General features: G+C 37.6%; 1 protein-coding gene across 9 annotated transcripts in view; it reads left to right on the top strand.

The window, feature by feature from the left end:
- The first annotated feature begins 513 nt into the window (after positions 1–513).
- Positions 514–14,319, top strand: part of filip1b (filamin A interacting protein 1b) — a 38,197-nt gene continuing 24,391 nt past the window's right edge. For 2 of the 9 annotated variants that reach the window (XM_079638993.1, XM_079638994.1), the window contains exon 1: positions 4,600–5,110. The gene's annotated coding sequence lies outside the window, so the exon portion shown is untranslated. Of the gene's footprint in view, positions 531–699; positions 1,025–4,599; positions 5,111–14,319 lie in introns of those variants that run through there. The other 7 variants (XM_079638991.1, XM_079638990.1, XM_079638996.1 and 4 more) reach the window with 7 other exon arrangements.

Consider the following 14,319-nt stretch of genomic DNA (forward strand, 5'->3'; position numbering starts at 1 on the left):
TTACATTTATAACACTATAATTAGTAACACTATAATAAGTTATTATATATTACCTTTGCATCAAATTAAAAAGTTAACGCTGCTGTGAAGGGTTACAGCGGCTCTTGGTGGGAGAGACGGTAAAGTTGATCTGTCTCTCTTCTGACTGCCTTTAGCAGTCTCTATTTTTTTCTTCTTTTTGAAAGTTGTGAAAACACTATTTTACAGTTTTCTTTTGCTATTTGAGCAAATGGGAACATCAAATATATATTTAATGTTTACCTAATTATGACGACTTCTAACGTTACTTCTGAGAAACCCCGGAAATGTGACTGGTGTTTTTCTCTTGTGGCTTGTTTTCTTTCTTTGTTTTCAGTTAGCCTAAAGACAAGAACCGGGATTTAATGTGAAAGACACACGGTTTCCTTAAAGTAACTTTAAAATCCTTAAAGCCCTGTTTAAAGTTTGTCTTATTAGCAAACAAGTGCCTGAGGGAATGATGGCATCTAACGTTACAGAGGATAAACATGATATCGACATGATATCTTCAGGTTAAGTTACTCCTCATAACTCTTGTTTCTTTTTATTTAGTGGTCGAAGTTAGAAATGTATTACTATTTAACGTTAGTAACCCCAAAATACCAAATGCGGCCTTTTAGTATTTTGGTTATCAACGCGGCCAGTAGAGGGCGCTGTTTTGCACTGTTAGCTCTAAATCAACCAAATGACAATGAAATCTCTGTCCGAATGAGCTCAGCATCTGATGAATGAAGTCTTCTGTTTCATTGCTGTACTTTAATCTACATATAACTCTCTAAAATGAAATAATATGCAGGAATGCTTCAATGCCGCCCACAGTCACTGCTAGCATTCTTTTACATGTGATGTTAATGATGTCTTGTGTTGTAGATTCACAGAGACGCTGCATTTATGTGACCAAGATCGACATATTTGCATCTGTGGGTGATGCTGTGCGTATTCTAATGTTTTGTTGTAAAACACATTGCATTTGTTCTGGTCTGGACTTCTCTGCCAGTTAACTCAGGTAACTACACACTCATGTGCATCACAGTTCACACAGACATAGGCCTATTTCGTTTTTTCCTGCGTTTTCACTTACACAAATACTATACTGTGGCATATATTTAACTTTACCCTTAAACAGGGTCATTTAGAAAATAGGCATGGCAAAATATACTCAAAAGCCTATAAATCCTAAACTTTAAATTAGATGAACAGCACATGAGACATATCTAAAACAAGCATGCAAAGTTTTATGGAGATCGGACCATAGGTGGCGCCAGAGCCGTCGCATAGGCTGTGCGAACTGTGCAACCGCACAGGGCCTCGCGCCACTAGGGGGCCTCGCAATCTTGGGTTTTTTATTATTAGGCCTACTATTATTATTTTTAATTTTGTCTTTTGTGGTGGAACACGCAATGTAATGCTATATAGAAATATATAGTTTGCATCTTAATTTAATCTTTGTTTTATTATTTTATTAGTTCATTAACTAGCCTAATTGTTAACTCAACTAATTTAACGTAAAGAGCTGGATACTAATTAAATAAATGTCAACTATCCATAGAATAAAGATTTTTATAGTCGACTAGTAGTCATTCATTTAAGCAATTAGTCAACTAATCTCACGTTTATATTAATTTCTGCTTAAATAGGCTACTGAGTGCATGGAGGAATATTCCGCGCTCAAGCGCATGCATAAATCTTGCCCCAAAGCAGGCTAATGATAATATGTCTGAAAAAATAACGAGGCATTTTTATTGTTTATTAATAAAAAATATATATTTTTAAATCAGTGTCGGCTGCAAACATATCTATATACATCTCCGCTGTAAAGTGGATATGCCTTTAGAGAGAAATGCACCTTATGGATTACAGCCTAATCAGCCGGTATTTGCTTTCGATTCGAATTTTTTCGTTTAAAAGCGGACATTTCAAGCTTTATATAGAAATATTCATCATGTTTTTGAGGCTATGTTTCACTGTGTTTCAGTTCATTTTTGAGACGCGCTCCAGTTTGCGCATTTTTTAGATGCGCTCGGCCCTGTTTGTTTTATTTTATTTTACAAAAGCACAACGATTTCTTGTTGTTGAGAGTTTACACAAATAAAAGTACTTGCGACTGATGCATTATTCTTTTCTGTATGACCAGAAAAGATTGAGTAGCCCATTTAAAGTTGTTTCCACTGTTGATAGGAAAATGAAAGTGTTCGCGCCGACGCCTGCCGCAGTGCGCGCTCCACGTCTCCGCACAATCGCTTGGATATGCACCTATACTAGCGAACATTAAGGCCTATCTAGGTTAAAGTTAGAGCGAGCTGCCATGCCAGACGGATAATTCCTTTTCATGTTTAACAAATAAAATCATGCATTTTCTACCTACAGCGAGTAAGCGCTGCACCAGTTTGAAAAAGGTAAAAGCATAACGAGCGTAGCGAGAGAGGGGCCCAACTGAGGGGGATGCAGAGATGTTGCTGCGTTTTTATATTAACATTTCTGATTGTTTAAATTATCAGCCCTCGGTAGCCCCCTTAAAATGCGGGGCCCCAGGCAATAGTCCGTCTTGCCTGCCCTATTGCGGCGCCTCAGACTATGTTCATGATTATGTTGTATTATTCTACTTGATAAAAAAGTATTGCAGCGAGTCGAGCGAGATTATGCGTGCAATAGAACTAGAACAGTTATGCGTGACTGTTCCACATCAAAGAGCAGGGCCTCGCATTTCAAGTTCGCACAGGGCCTCGCATTTCAAGTTCGCACAGGGCCTCGCACCCCACCTGCGACGGCACTGGGTGGCGCTATAACTGTTAAAAAGCTTTTAACAACATATTTCCTTAGTAAATTGCCAGTATTGGATGTAAATGGTCTTTTTCCATCTATGATCTAGATGGTGGCTTGCTAAATAAAATATAATACCTTTTTACACATGTGCTTAAAGCGCTTAAGCCCCTTTATTTTGTTGTTGTGTGCCATTTGGTATTTACCACAAAAAAAAAAAAAAAAAAAAACATGATAGTGGCAATGGTATTTTTGCTAGTGTAAATAATCAGTTTTATTTGAATGATGGAGATGCGATTCTGTGAATTAAGGAGATTGATTTCAAACACTTGAGCAATGAATGTTTTGAAGGGCTCTCGTCATGGCTAATGTGTTGCAAGACAACAAGTGTTGTTGCCAAACAGCTTTACAGTAGCTAACTGAGCTGTAAACACAAGCCTGTTTAAATGACTCTGTGACATTTCTGACACTTCTGTGTCAGTGTTTGTCATGACCTGCTGTCACGCTTGTGGCACTTTTGCAAGACTTTGCCAAAACTCAGGGAATAACGGTCTCCCAACTGATAGTTCTGCTTGTTTTACATTGTCAAACATGTTTATTTTGTTTACATGCTTCAGCTTAGTGAAGGAATCTCACAAAAACATGTCACAGCTTATCCCATACTCAAAAGCACAAAAAGATAAAAGAAATGTAGGTCACCCTAATTCTCATTATCATAAATCGGAAAGAAATCTCATTCTTGTTCCCGTGATGCATCAAGATAATTTACATTTCCATTTTAGAATTTCCTTTAGTGATCCTCATTGTAAATCCAGTAAAAAATGAATAATAATAATACAAATAGGGTAAAATATGGACAAACTCAAACGTTAAAAATGTAATCCAACGCCTGGGTTTGTCCATATTTGACCCAAAATTGGGTTGAAACAACCCAGCATTTTTTAGAGTGTATTTTTTTCAATTAATTATATCAGCATGAAATAAAAGTAGAGCATAAATGAAGCTAAGCTAAACTGTATAAAATATACATGTTGCATTAAGATAATTAAGTCTAATATTTATTTATTTTATATTTTTTATTTTCATTTTTATTTAGAATAAATTAAATGCAGAAGAAAAAATGCTAACAGAATGCATAAATATTTTACTTTTATTTCTTTTCTTTATTTGCATTATAGTAATGAGAAATTGGAGGTAAAATATGCTTAATTGTCATGTAAATTGTCACAATAAAAAAAGAAAAGAATGAATGAATGAATTAACAGCTCAAAAATATGCTTTCTTTTTATGGAAAAAATTAAATAATAAATAACAGCTCAAAAATATGCTTTATTTTTATAATATATATATATTACTTTTTATTTATTATTTATTAATATATATATATATATATATATATATATATATATATATATATATATATATATATATATATATATATATTATAAAAATAAAGCATATTTTTGAGCTGTTATTTATTTATTTATTATTTAATATTTTTTTCCATAAAAATAAAGCATATTTTTGAGCTGTTAATTCATTCATTAATATGTTATATCATTAATATGTTATATCATTCATTAATATTAATTTGTTAATTAATTCATATATATATATATATATATATGTGTGTATATGCTTTTATAAGGATGCTCTCCTTTTAAAAATGTCTCCCCTACACCATTTCCCCTTCATTCTCCAGTGTTTGATCTATACCTGAGTTAGAAAGTTCATTTCTTTCCCAGCAACTGCTTGGGTGGTTATGACAGTCTTTTCCTCATTTGGAGGAATACCGTGGTCCAGCAGCTGTCAGCAGGGTTCACAGACGTCTGCTTCAACCCCCTCAGCTGCTAAACGCTACGAGAGACTGAGCGCATGAGTTAAAATTAGCTCTTAGTCAACACACGGCTTCACGGGTCAGGACATAAAGGACTTTGGGGTCTCTCCAGACAGTCTAAACTGTCCCGTCTTTCCCTCATCCAGGACATTGAGAAGCCAAAAGAAGTGAGCTTGAGTGATATCAACCAGATCTCTAGCTTCTTTCTTATTGGTCATTCTCTATCTCTCTTTTCTCAGTCATTCTGCTCGCTCAGGCTTGGACAGAGGACAATACAGTTCTCACAGACCGCTAGTGCTTGGACAGTCTCTGTGGGAGCAGAAGACAACGGAAAGGCAGGACAGCGAGAAGGAGCGTCTTTGTGATGGTTTATTCCAGGAACAGATGGACATTAAAGTGGACGTTTCTTTTGACACGGTTTTAAAGTCTTCGCTGACTTTGACTCAAAGTCATCTGTGAACCGAGACCTGTAACTTGGGACCATATAAAAAAAAGGTATGTTGTGCACTTCTTTAAAATGTCATATGTTTTTATCAAAATATTTGTGCGTGTATGAATAAATATATATATGTGTGTGTGTGAGATTAAAATTTAAAACGTTAAAGGAAAAAATATCATAAAATTTTGGCTGACAAAAAACGTACAATTATTTAAGCAATTATTAAATGATATAAAATTACACACACAGACACACGCATATATATATAAATAAATATATATATATATACACACATATATTATGTAAACACAAACGTTTATGTTAGATGTGATTAATCGGTTTGACAGCACTAATATATAGCCTATATACAGCACTGTGTGTGTGTGTGTGTGTGTGTGTGTGTGTGTGTGTGTGTGTGTGTGTGTGTGTGTGTGTGTGTGTGTGTGTGTGTGATTTTATATAGTTTTTTTACAATTGTAATGATAGTTTTGATACCAAAATTATACTTTTTTTCATTTTTTTTTCCATTTTATTAAGATTCGTTTTGTACAGTTTAAATGTAGCTGATAAGCTTACAATCAACAGGTTATTTTTGTGTTAACTTACCCTATAGAGTGTGACAACATGCCCCGCTACATTTCTAAGCAGACATATTTATCAGTTTTTTGCCTGACAGATGAATTGGATAAAAAAAAAAAACTCTTCAGATTTATGTTGAAGAAGGGACTCAAGCCATCTTTTAACTTCAATAACCCCTCGCATCTTTTGCAGAAAGTATCAGAATCTAGTTTTATTTGTGTTTATGTGCATGGTGACCATGTAACTGCGAGGTCTGTTGGGCTCTGACTTCATTGTGAGTAAGGCCAGCTTTCAGATCAGATTGCACTTAGCATTTCCATCTCCTACTGAAGGAGTTCCTCTGTGTCGGGCCCAGGGGAGCACCTTTACAGCGCTTTAAAGTTCGTCAGAGACAGAGATGATGTCTTAAATCAGCCTGTGTGACTCAAGACTCTCTCTGGACTTTAGGATCTGTCTAAACATTTCAGTTTGTGGAGGAAGTCCACATGTGGGTGAGGAGAAAGAGAAGAGATGAAGTCCAGAGTGCTTGTGTTTAGACTCAGGAGGAACGTTGCAAATAATGTTGGAATTCCTGAGTTGTCATAATGTGACGTCACCGTGCAATACCGTGGTACTTAGTTATATAAACAGTGGTACTGATGATATGTGACCCTGGATCACAAAACCAGTCACATGACGCACGGGTATATCTGTGGCAATAGCCAACAATACATTGTATGGGTCAAAATTATCGCTTTTTCTTTCATGCCAAAAATCATTAGGATATTAAGATCATGTTCCATGAAGATATTTAGTAAATTTCCTACCGTAAATATATAAAACATGTATTTTTGTGAGTGAATGCAGCACAATCGTGAACATAAATGCACAACTCTAAAGGTGATTTTCTCAATGTTTCGATTTTTTTGCACCCTCAGATTCCAGATTTTCAATAGTTGTATCTCAACCAAATATTGTCCTATCCTAACAAACCATACATCAATGGAAAGCTTATTTATTCAGTTTTCAGATGATGTATACATCTCAATTGGAAAAAAATTGACCCATGTGACTGGTTTTGTGGTCAAGGGGCACATACATGGTTTCTGTATTCATACTATGGTCACTTAGGAACGGTTTGGCAGCAGTTTGTGAGACCAAAAGTGTCTGATTTCTTCTGTGCCCGCAGGAATGATTGGCCCAATGTTTCCTTTGAATCATCGGCCACAGTTAGCGTCTGAACTAATGACCTGACGCGCTGCGATAAGACACGGTACATGACATCAGCTCTCTAATTCTGCACCACCGTGTGAGAAACGACGACAAGCCTCCTCTCCTACTTTTGGTGCTCGTCGTCGTCATGACAACAAAACAGAGGCTGCTTGTTTAGATGCTTTGTTTAGTTAATTGACATATGTTTAGTTTATTTTTTAACAAAAAAGCATGCAGGGTCTAAATGTTGCCATCGATCTTTATTGAGTTTACTAAAAACATACACACTTACGAAAAGTACATAAAAAGGTATTCGTTGAAGTACTCTGGAGAACCATGTAGCTAAATAAATACTGTGTATGAATTGTCAGTACCATAGTATTTATCAAAGAACTATGACTTTACCAAGACTTCACAGCATGCTAAATACCTTGGTATATGAATATATAATTTTGTACTATGACGTATATTAAAGTGCAATGGTACAGTTTTAGACATGTACCTTGGTAGTACCATGGTATTCTTTAAAGGATGATATAAATGCGTGTATAGTACCATGACATTAGTGTTGGCTACTGTTGTGGTAATAAAAATAAGACTTTATTGAACAAAGCCGAGATGCCTGCAGAACATCTTTATTTTCCTTTGACCAAGACACGATTATTATACCTTTTTTTATCTGTTATTTCGCAATAACCATGTGACATAACGTCTGCTAAGATTCACCCCTCTTGTTTTTCCACCATTAAAGGGATGGTTCGGAGTAATTTCAACCTAGGGTCCTTTGCACCGTGACCTCGAGACAAACACCCCCCAGAAGCTTTTTTTTTTCCCTTGGTCGAACATTATTAAAGAGATATCAGCCGAATGGCTTGGTGTGGGCACTAATGGATCCGAATGTTGTATCTGGTAAACTACCCCACTAATAATGCCCGGGATGGCACCAAACTTCTAAAGTAGTACACATATGTTCTGTACTCATAAAACAAGGCATTGTAAAGTTTGTAAGTACATCCGGAGTTTATTTAAATAACACTTGCCTGATGGCTTATGCTACCGCTAACCTGGACGTCAAGGTCACTTCTGTGATTTGGGAAAAGCCCGTAAAACTTTCGCACGTTCACCCGGTGTTGCTAAAGAAGTTTTGTGTGACAAAGTGTTGACAACTTAGTGTTAACTGATAATTGTTGCAAACTGGTACTACCAACAAAAATATTAGTGCATTCCTGGAACTGGGCGTCATTACACTACATCCTTATGCACTAGAGGATATACCCGACGGGCCGGGCCGGATTCTGACAGATATTTAGAATTTATGTTCGGGTCGGGCTCGGCCACATGCTTGCCTTCCTACAGTTGCTTAATAAAAGTGGGCTTTCCACACAAACAAACGTACATGTGTCATTTTATTATGAGAAAAAAATGGGATTTTAACCGTCGATTTCGGGTCGGGCTCGGACATGAATATCTTTATGCCTGTCGGGCTCGGGTCAGGTTCGGTTACTGCTCTGTCGGACGACTGCTCTGCCCGATCCGCACTCTATTATGCATTGCTTTCTGCCAGGACTTTTACAGGCTTTTCCCAAATCATGGAAGTGACCTCGACGTCCATGTTAGCGGTAGCATAAGCCATCAGGCTGATATCTCTAAATAAGCTCTAACTTTAATAATGTTCGACCAGGGGGAAAAATTATTCTGGGTTTTTTTTTGGCTCGAGGTCATGGTGCAAAGGACCCTAGGTTGAAATTTCTCCGAACCATCCCTTTAAGTTCTACATCTTTTGCCTTTCTCTCTAATCGTGGCATTCTGCCAATTGATGGTCAACTCCCTCTCATGCAAAATGTAACATTCTCCAAGGCCAATCCACTCTTCCACGTGACACCTCTCAACAATGGTCTTATTCTTTCACATCGTCAGGTGTTTACCAGAAAATCCCTGACTTCACATCTTGACCTTTGTAGTCACAGTCACATAGGCCATAAGGCCTTAAAACACATCTGGCTTTTATTGTATTCAAACTAATTCTACAACTGTTTTCTATATAATAGAGAAAATATTTCAACACTACATATATTCTCAAACATAGAGATTTCAAACTACATTTTTGTTTTGGGGGATGTACTATGGTTTTCTTTGCAGTTCCTATGAACACACTGTACTGTAAATACCATAGTATAGGAAGTTTGTGGTCAGACTTAAAAAAAAAGAAAATAAATTAATACTTATATCCAGCAAGGACACAACATAAATTAATCAAAAGTGACAGTAAAGACATGTAATGTTACAAAGATTTCTATTTCAAATAAATGCTGTTCTATTCTTCAAAAAATGAAGCAGCTCAACTGTTTTCAAATTTGCTAATAATAATCATAAATGTTTCTTGAGCAGCAAATCATCAATTAAGTTTTAAAATATATTCACATAGAAAACAGTTGTTTAATGTTGTAATATATCACTGTTTTTACTGTATTTTTGATCAAATAAATGCAGACTTGGTGAGCAGAAGAGACTTTAAAAAACATTTTAAAAAGTCCTTCAATACTGAAGGATATACCGTTAAGTACCTTTATATAACCATCTGATATAATCACTTTACCATGGTACTGGCACAGTTAGAGTAGTTTGCCGTAAACTTAGCAGTCACATTTTATGTCAATAGGAACCATTATAAACAGAAAGTGAGGTGTGTTTATTTTTAAAGGAGTTGTTAGTTGCGTATGAGCGGTGACATCGGGCATGTGTTAAAGTTTAAACTCTTCACCTGTTCGTACTCAAGGCTGGACAGCCTCAGTCTTTACTCCTTCTGGAAGGGTGTGTGTCTCTAAAAGTGACACAGCCGTGGGATGTAGGATTAACATTATATCATTGCAGCTAAAGCAGACTCTGGTGAGATCATCTCTCCGCTGCAGCCCACACCTACTGTCAGAGAAAACACGGCAGTGAGCCAAAAGCATTACTGCAGACGCTGAGAGATCTGGGCTCGCTCATGGCTTTGTGCTTTTTCTGTAAAACTCTTCCAAATGATCAAGCAGAACTATTGGAAATCATTCCCCCCGATTGTGACACTACTAATTACCAATTTGATGTTTAGTTTATTCTTTAAAGTCACCATGAAATCAAAATCGACAATTCTTGTTTTTTATTTTATTGATTATTGCAGTATTTATTATAAATAGTTTATCCTTGCAGAATGCAGATCATTGTTTTGTAAGTGCATGTGCTTCATAATCTTTTAATCAAAATATTTTCCCCAGCCTCTTGCAGCGACATCTCTTCTCTTTTCTGCTGACGTGTTCACTGGCGCGAGGGCGGGGCAACCTGTCACTCACATGAGATTGACCAATAGCAAACCACAACCATCCAATCAATTCCCTATCAACAAAATTAAGCCCCGCCCTACATTTGTTCTTGTTCCAGAAGCCGTTTCTCTCGGATATACACGTCACAATAGGGAAGAAACGACTCGGGCAAGGCAAGTTTATTTATATAGACGGAGCGTATTTAGGCCACGCCCACACCGGGTCTCCATTGACTTTGCATTGCGAGAGGCTGCCTCCTTGTCATTTCTTGCTTCTAACTAAAGACAGAAAAATGCCTAAAAGCTGCTGTGTGACGAGGTGTACAGCAAACAAGCTAAAAAACCCAGAAATAAGTTTTTATAAGCTGTCGACCCCAAAAAACAAGTGTTTAAAGACATAAAAGTGGATATAGGCAGTTGAGAAAGAGCGTAACGTGTCTCATTACTGTGAGAACTAACGTACGGCCGCTGGAGGAGAACGTCATCGGCAACACAGGATTGCTTATCTTACAGAAATATAATATATAAAACTGACATTTGGATATTTGACTCACCAGTGACCAAATGTTTAACTTACTGCACACGTAACTGTGTTTTTAGTGCATACTGAGTGTCAGGATCCCACAATTTACCCATTCGTTCCAGCCTGTATCCACTTTTAAGTCCTTAAACGCTTGTTTTTTGGGGTCGACAGCTTATAAAAACTTATTTCTGGGTTTCTTAGCTTGTTTGCTGTACACCTCGTCACACAGCAGCTTTTAGGCATTTTTCTGTCTTTTGTTAGAAGCAATAAATGACAATGAGGCAGCCTCTCGCAATGCAAAGTGCTTTACACAGAAAGGAATTTAAATTAAAATCACAGAAAGGAATTAATCCAAAGTGATTTGAATACACATTATTAACGAGATAAAAATTGATGCACTTTACTTTATTAATGACCAGTGTTCCTGGTCTTATTTTCCAACAAAAATGACTGTAGAATCATTATTAATTCTGTTAGCGTGATATAAAATTACTCATGCTGTGATACAAGAGCTTGATCCCTTTAACTTATTTCCTCCATCCTCTGTTTAACTGAACATGGGAAATGACATCATCTTCCTCCCATCAGAAAGGCATCTGTTCATCTGGTCATTCGTCCACTGTATAAGAAAACATGCTTATCAGTAACATTCACTCATCCATCACAGCCAGGCAGGACAAAAGCGAGCGCTGTGATATAAATGACTCCCAAAGCGTGTATGAAGCTAACGCTGAAGTCATTACACAACGAGTGTTTCTCATTCTGGGTCAGCAGATGTCTTTCTGAAGGAGGTGATTTTGAAGGAGCCGTTTGTGCAGCGGAAAGAATGTTCCAGATAGCAGAGCTATTTCTGAGAAAAGGCTTGTCATTGCATTCATAGTGCCGTTTGTTTCTAAAACTATCTTTATTTGTTTATTAAAATGTTGACTCAACAAGGTCAATATACATTATCTATCCATCTATCCATCTATCTATCTATCGTTTATTCTATCTATCCATCTATATGTTTGTCTCTCTGTCGTTTATTCGTTCTGTCTATCTGTCTGTCATCCATCCATCCTCTTTCTAGCTATCCGTTCATCCATCCATCCATCCTTTTTCTAGCTATCCATCCATCCATCCTCTTTCTAGCTATCCTTTCATCCATCCATCCATCCTCTTTCTAGCTATCCATCCATCCATTCATCCATCCTCTTTCTAGCTATCCATCCATCCATCCTCTTTCTAGCTATCCATCCATCCATCCTCTTTCTAGCTATCCATCCATCCATCCTCTTTCTAGCTATCCTTTCATCCATCCATCCATCCTCTTTCTTGCTATCCATCCATCCATCCTCTTTCTAGCTATCCATCCATCCATCCTCTTTCTAGCTATTCATCCATCCATCCTCTTTCTAGCCATCCATCCATCCATCCTCTTTCTAGCTATCCATCCATCCATCCTCTTTCTAGCCATCCATCCATCCATCCTCTTTCTAGCCATCCATCCATCCATCCTCTTTCTAGCTATCCTTTCATCCATCCATCCATCCTCTTTCTAGCTATCCATCCATCCATCCTCTTTCTAGCTATCCATCCATCCATCCTCTTTCTAGCTATCCTTTCATCCATCCATCCATCCATCCTCTTTCTAGCTATCCATCCATCCATCCTCTTTCTAGCTATCCATTCATCCATCCTCTTTCTAGCTATCCATTCATCCATCCTCTTTCTAGCTATCGTTTCATCCATCCATCCTCTTTCTAGCTATCCATCCATCCATCCATCCTCTTTCTAGCTATCCTTTCATCCATCCATCCTCTTTCTAGCTATCCATCCATCCATCCTCTTTCTAGCCATCCATCCATCCATCCTCTTTCTATCTATCCTTTCATCCATCCATCCTCTTTCTAGCTATCCATCCATCCATCCTCTTTCTAGCTATCCTTTCATCCATCCATCCTCTTTCTAGCTATCCATCCATCCATCCTCTTTCTAGCCATCCATCCATCCATCCTCTTTCTAGCTATCCATTCATCCATCCTCTTTCTAGCTATCCATTCATCCATCCTCTTTCTAGCTATCGTTTCATCCATCCATCCTCTTTCTAGCTATCCATCCATCCATCCATCCTCTTTCTAGCTATCCTTTCATTCATCCATCCTCTTTCTAGCTATCCATCTATCCATCCTCTTTCTAGCCATCCATCCATCCATCCTCTTTCTAGCTATCCTTTCATCCATCCATCCTCTTTCTAGCTATCCATCCATCCATCCTCTTTCTAGCTATCCTTTCATCCATCCATCCTCTTTCTAGCTATCCATCCATCTATCCTCTTTCTAGCTATCCATCCATCCATCCATCCTCTTTCTAGCTATCCATCCATCCATTCATCCATCCTCTTTCTAGCTATCGTTTCATCCATCCATCCTCTTTCTAGCTATCCATCCATCCATCCTCTTTCTAGCTATCCTTTCATCCATCCATCCTCTTTCTAGCTATCCATTCATCCATCCTCTTTCTAGCTATCCATTCATCCATCCTCTTTCTAGCTATCGTTTCATCCATCCATCCTCTTTCTAGCTATCCATCCATCCATCCTCTTTCTAGCTATCCTTTCATCCATCCATCCTCTTTCTAGCTATCCATTCATCCATCCTCTTTCTAGCTATCCTTTCATCCATCCATCCTCTTTCTAGCTATCCTTTCATCCATCCATCCTCTTTCTAGCTATCCATCCATCCATCCTCTTTCTAGCCATCCATCCATCCATCCTCTTTCTAGCTATCCTTTCATCCATCCATCCTCTTTCTAGCTATCCATCCATCCATCCTCTTTCTAGCTATCCTTTCATCCATCCATCCTCTTTCTAGCTACCCATCCATCCATCCTCTTTCTAGCTACCCATCCATCCATCCTCTTTCTAGCTATTCTTTCATCCATCCTCTTTCTAGCTACCCATCCATCCATCCATCCTCTTTCTAGCCATCATCCATCCCTCCATCAATCCATCCAAATGTGGGTTTTCAATTGACAATTCTTAAACTATTACCCCTTAAATATGTGGTTACAGCTTTGCAAAATGCCACAAGTACTTATCATCATTACTAACTGAACTTATTTCAACCCCATCACATTAAATTTGGAATTACAGTCTGCATCTTCCACAGAAAGTTATATATCCCACAGCTCTCTAGAATACCTCAATCTGATTGATCATCCGCGACATTCCACAATCATAATTGTATAAAGACGGGGGTTTTGTTCATCCTATCTGTGTTTGTTTTGCATTAATGACTGACTGACTGTATTGTACCTCTGACATGGTGTTTAGGACTGTGGGAAAATGTAAATTAAATAGGCACAGGTCATACAGATGAGAAAAGAGGTAGTACTGCGCAACCATCGTAAAGTACAGTATGAGAGTCCTGTTGAACTCTCACCTAAAACGCGACTCCACATATTTCATCAGGTGCTATTTTAAACTTGGATATATAATTTCTATTTTTATATGCACTCTAAAACCTCTCAGTGTCCTCTCTTTATATATCTCTTTCGCACACTCTCTCTCCTTGCCATGTTGGGTGACATCAGGTCACATTTATTAGATTAAGGCTGTAGACCTTCAACAGAAGGCTGTAAAAATAGGGTTAATTTTTTATTTGATGATTTTTACTTTGCATCCAGGCACAAAT

This window comes from Phoxinus phoxinus, assembly GCF_949152265.1.
Source record: "Phoxinus phoxinus genome assembly, chromosome: 16".
Lineage (NCBI taxonomy): Eukaryota > Metazoa > Chordata > Actinopteri > Cypriniformes > Leuciscidae > Phoxinus > Phoxinus phoxinus.